This window comes from Eulemur rufifrons, chromosome 2 (genome assembly GCF_041146395.1).
Source record: "Eulemur rufifrons isolate Redbay chromosome 2, OSU_ERuf_1, whole genome shotgun sequence".
Lineage (NCBI taxonomy): Eukaryota > Metazoa > Chordata > Mammalia > Primates > Lemuridae > Eulemur > Eulemur rufifrons.
Window position 1 is genome coordinate 116,234,881 of NC_090984.1, and position 6,000 is coordinate 116,240,880.

The following is a 6,000-nucleotide window of genomic DNA, read 5'->3' on the forward strand; positions in this document are numbered from 1 at the left end:
CCCCAGTAAACAATGGACAAGATTGATGAAAGCACACAGTCGCCACGTGGGACAGCCAAATCGCTATTCCCTAGATGCGCCTTGTTTGGGAGTTGGCAATAATTTCAGAGATGCAGTAACAAAAACATTTTATGGAGCACCTTGCAGTTTAAAAAACACCGTGAAATACATGGTTTCGTTTGAACGCCAAAACCACCCTTTGAGGTAGTCGGGGTTGGTGTTATTATCACCGTTTCACAGGTAAGGAAACAGGCTCAGAGCTACTAAGTCTGTTTGCCCAGGGGCACACACACGCATTAACTCGTAGGCAAGCCAAGACTAGAATCCAGGCATTCTGACCCTGGTCGTCAGGCACCATTACACCTCACTGTCCTCTGACAGCTCTTAGCACTACATGATGTATTTGTCCTCTGGCAATTTATTTAAAAGTACGGTATTTGCATTTTTAATCTCTACCCACTCTTTGAGAAACAAATTTTCTGTCAGTCTTTTTTGCTGTTCTTCTCAAACTGTCAGGTTTTAGTCTGAAAATATCGGTGCTTGGAGCACCCATGGATGAAGAATGACCAGACACTCCGAAGTTAGGCAAGCACGAAAATGAGGTTTATTGAGGAGAGAAAAGATAGGATTATAAGGCAAGAGCAAGATGATATAGGTTTACAGAGCATGGTACGTACTTCACAGATGATGACTGGACCCATTGTTGCAGCAAAAGAGTGGTTGGCTATGGTCTGGGTCTTATATTATAGTGCCTGGATTGGGACCTAATTGGTGGCTCAGAGGTCACCATGGAACCACTTTGATTGGACAGTTGGGAGTCACATGACCTGAGCCTTAACTATGCATGTGGGTTCTACATCACTTTCCAGACTTTATGGTACCCATGCTGCTTGGCCTATGGGCTACTGTCCTCTGCATTCTCTTGCAGCTAGCATGCCAAGTTGTGATTGGCCAATTCATAGGGTATTCCCTCTTCCTGCAGGTATGGGGAATTAGGGTGGGGAAGGACCAAGATGGGGGCAACAGCACACACACATGTCCCTAGGAGACCTGGAATCCCTCGCTATCTACCTAACAAACCCACCTCTAAGCTTAAAAGAACAAGAACAATTTGAACTTTTCTGATGTATTTTTCAACCATCTCTTGATCCTTTATTATTTTACACATCCTTCAAGGGAAGGACTTTAACTCTTTGAATATCATCGTTGTTTTCTCTGGACTTTCCTCAGATTCGTTATTTCTTCCTCCCCCTCATTCATCACCTACTTCTTTGAAAGGCTAGATTTTCCAAATTGTATTACTTCATTTTTTCCTTTCATCCCACGTATCTCCTTTACCCCAATCCTTGAAAGTCTGGAGATTTTAGTAGAGTAGTAGTCCCTTGCCTGAAAAAGGATTCCCTTCTAGCTAGTAAGGGTCTCTTCAACTGAGCATACAGCTCTAAGCAATAGACAAAAAGTTCATGGAAAAGTGAGAAAAATGCAAGGGAAATAGGTCCATCTAGTTGGAGCCAATTAGCTCTGAGTGCCCACCTCCTATTCCTCCACACTGTTAGACTTCCCCTAAAGGTATAATTGAACCTTATCTAAATTCAAGCCACCTACCATTATTTTCCATTATTTTACCTTTCTCTTCATTACTTAATATGGTTGATCTTTGAACAACATGGGTTTGAACTGTGCAGGTCCAGTTACACACAGATGTTTTTCAGTATTCTCCAGATTCAAAACTCACCTATAGGGAGGGCAGACTTTTCACATATATGTGGGTTCCACAGAGTGGACTGCAGGATTAGAATACACTCAGATTTTGGTGTAGTCAGGGATCCTGGAACCAATCCCCTGCGTATACCGAGGGACTGTTGTATTGCATTAACTGAAAGAGCTATGATGAACAAACTAAAAATTCCTGTGTCTACACTGCTTCTTGATAATTTATTAAAATGTTAAATGAGATGAATCCCCACTATATTTTTTCACTTATTCTTCAACTTCATTAATTGGTATTTGTTCTGTTTCCTAGCCACAATTTAAACAACAAAATCAAAATGATATCAACAATAACATTCTAGGCTGGGCACGGTGGCTCACGCCTGTAATCCTAGCATTCTGGGGGGCCGAGGCAGGAGGATCGTTTGAGGTCAGGAGTTTGAGACCAGCCTGAGCAAGAGCGAGACCCCCATCTCTATTAAAAAGAAAATAGAAAAAAATTAGCTGGACAACTAAAAATATATAGAAAAAAAATTAAGCGGGCATGGTGGCACATACCTGTAGTCCCAGCTACTCGGGAGGCTGAGGCAGAAGGACTGCTTGAGCCCAGGAGTTTGAGGTTGCTGTGAGCTAGGCTGATCCCATGGCACTCTAGCCCGGGCAACAGAGTGAGACTTTGTCTCAAAAACAAAAAACAAACAAACAAACAAAAAACAACATTCTAAGTAGTTTGAGAGTAACAGCTATTTTTATAGGAGCCCTTAGTGTGGAAATCTAAGGCTTTTTGAAAAGCAGAATGAGGTCTGCTGGTTCCACATTGTCCTTTTGTCTATCTGCGCATCTGGAGAACTCTAGGAGACTATTTGGGTCTAGAAACTATGCACATGTGATCCATGATTCTTTCTATCCTTTAATTCATTCACTTTGTGTTTTCTCATTATACCGCTTAGCTGCACTTTTGAGATCCTGAATTGACTCAGTTTACATGTTTGTTCATCAGAGTTTGGATTACTCTATTTTAGTTCAGTCCAACACATTTTTTTTTTTTTTTGAGACAGGATGTCACTCTGTTGTCCCAGGCTAGAGTGCAGTGGCATCATCATAGCTCACTGCAGCCTCAAACCCCTGGGCTCAAGCTATCTTTCTGCCTCAGCCTCCTAAGTAGCTGATGTAAGATTTCTTTGAAGTAGCCGGTGCCAGAGAAAGAAAGACGAGCAGAGTCGAAAGGGATAAGTAAAGAGGCTTTATTGGGGCGCTCCCAGGTCGGGGTAACAAGTCCCCGAGAGAGGGACCAGGGCCAGATGAGCCTCACAGTCCCACCAGTGGAACTAGAGAAGCTGTCCCGCCCAGAAGTCTAAGTGGGTTTATATAGGTTCTTAGGACTGGGGGATGGGAGCTTCTTCGGCCAGGAGATGTCAGGTGTGAGGAGTAAGGAATTTCTTTGTTTCAGCTTTGGGGCGAGTATTGAGAGTATTGACGTATAGGAAGGACTTCTTTTTTCATCAGGGAAGGGAGGGGTACCTGCCACCAGCCTTACATTCCGGCCTTTTAGTGATAAAAGGGTGCCGAGGTCTTTCTGGCTGCTTCCTGCTTTTCAGGGGCATAGTAGGGGCCATGGGCCGGAGTCGGCTGGTGGAGGGGAAGGGGAGAGTAGGGGTGAAGAAGCATCTGGTTTACTGCTACTCTGGATAATTCCTGCAGACGACGTTGGAGAAACTGAGCCAGAGAAGTCAGTTGTCTCTGCAGGGAAGTTAGTGATGTGGATGTGGTTTCCAGGGATAGCTGTAGGCGATCTGCAAAGTCTTGGGCAGAAATGACACTGTGGCCCGGGGCGCCTTCTGCAAGTCCTGAGGCGTATAAAGTTAATTGAGGGACGACTATGACAGGGAAACAAGGACCCGGGGTGGATGTATTGACGCAGCGGGTAAGTGTTCAGAAGCGGGTAAGTGTTCATTGTACCAGAAGAACTGTACCAGAGCAGAAGAGGTGGTCGTGGTCACAGTATGGTTAGTAAGACAGCGTCTATGAAGTTGTAGGTTGGGGTCATTGAGGGTGGTGAGAAAGCATATATGATCCATATAAGGTTGGCCTGTGGGCTCAGGTTCCCATAGGGGAACTCGAGTGAGTGGAGTGGAGCATGAGGGACCCAATGAGGGAGTCTTTTAGGGGTTAGAAAAGTTTAGGGGAACAGCGGCCAGTAGGGGGTCGCTGAAGGGAGGCACAGAGGAAACAGTGGGAGACATTAGAGATTATTTTAGAGGAGTTTAGGAAGGCGAGGGTATGTTGAATAATATTAAGCCAGGAGGTAAGAGGGGGATGTTTCGGGTGGGAGGAAAGTTGTCCTGCTAGAGTTTGTTCTGCTTCAAGAATATTGATAGATATTTGAACCTGTGTCTGGTGGGCCAGGACGTATTCACGGCTGACGTGAATAGTCGCTGAAGGGTAATAGTCGTGTATTTTTCAGCATACTTTGCCTGTGACTTTAATTTTCCAACGCTGGTCTCAAGGGTCGAGGATATCCGTGCGAGAGATATTTGAGTCGGTCTCTGGAGACTGAGGTAGATATTTGTCTGTGTGGGCCCGGAGACTTTGCCTGGTGAGGGAGAGATATGGGAGATAGGAGGCCAAATGTGGGGGCTGGGCTGGAAGATAATGGTCAATGAGAAAAGGCCTAATGAGAAAAGGCCGGCCGTACACGAGTTTGAAATGTCTGTGAGGTGGCATATGAGTGAAATCGACCTGCCAGTCTTGTCTGGGGAGGTGACCACGCATCTGGGGGGTGGACACAGGGGGTTTTAGGCCCCCTTGAGGGTTAACAGAGGCACAGATGTCACAGTTTGAGCAAACAGTTTTGATGAGAGAATATAGGGCAGGGTGTGAAAATAGAGGCTGTAAGAGGTGGAAGAGGCCCTTAGTGCCAATATGAAGTGAAGAGTGGACCTGGCCAATGAGTTCTAGGGCCTGTGCCTTAGGGAGAGCCAGCTTGCCATCCTTAAGAAGGACCCACCCTTTGGTGGTGGTTGATCTCCCTTGGGTGAGAAGGCTGTCACGCTCCTATGGAGCGTAGCGAGGCTGGAGGTAAGGAATGGAAAGGAAAAGAGGAGGAGCCAGACTAGGATGTTTGGGGGATGTTAGACTATGGGCGACAGCATCAGCATAGTTGTTTCCCTTAGCGATGGGGGACCCATCCGTCTGGTGTCCTTTGCAGCATATGATAGCTAATTGGGTGGGTAACTGAAGGGCCTCGAGGAGACGGGAGATAAGGGTGGCATTAATAGGGGAGCCCTTGGTGGAGAGAAAGCCCCGTTCTCTCCATATGGCAGCATGGCAGTGAGCTATTATAAACATATATTTGGAGTCCATGTAAATATTTATATTCCTGCCTTGGGCTAGGTGTAAGGCTCGGGTGAGAGCAATGAGTTCTGCCTTTTGGGAGGGGGTGCCCTACGGAAGTCGGGAGGCTTCTGTTACCTGAGAGGCAGAGACAATGGCATAGGCTGCCCGGCATTTGTCGTCCTCACCTTTGACAGAGCTATCATCAACAAAGAAAGTTAAGTCCGCTGTAGGAAGTGGCTTGTCTGACAGATCGAGTTTAGGGGTAGTGGAGGCTTTAACCATTTCTGAGTAGGAGTGTGAGGACAGGGTTAGGCAGGGAATGGGGAGCAGAGTGGCAGGGTTTAGAGTCGGGGACTGTGATGAAGTAATGGTGGGATTTTCAATAAATACAAGATGGAATTCCTGTAGTCTAGATGGAGTGAGGAGGGCTACAGATAGGTGAGTTAGAAGGCCCTATAAGTGGTGGGTGGAGAAGACATGTAAGTTCTGTCCCAGGGAGAGTTTGAGGGCCTCCCTGGTGAAAGTAGCGGCCGCAGCTAAGGCGCGGAGACAGGGCGGCCACGGACCGTGGTGTCCAACTGTTTGGATAAGTAGGCCACTGGGGTGGAAATGGAGTAGGTCTCAGAGGTTGGGTGAGGACACCGAGGGCCAGGCCCTGGCACTCATTTGTGTAGAGGTTAAAGAGTTTTTCAGGATGAGGGAGTCTTAGAGGGGGTGCTTGTAGGAAAGAGTTGCGAAGTTTTAGGAACATGCAGCAGACAGCCTGAGGGTTTAACAGAGGGCCAGAAGAGGCATCACGTGCTGCCTCATAGAGAGGTTTGGCAAGGAGTGAAAAGTTGGGGATCCAGTGTTGGAAGAAACCAATAAACCCAAGGAAGGATAGAATTTGTTCTGCAGTGGTGGGAGGCTGGAGGTCGCAGAGGGCCTGCAGGTGATCAAGAGTGAGATGACGGG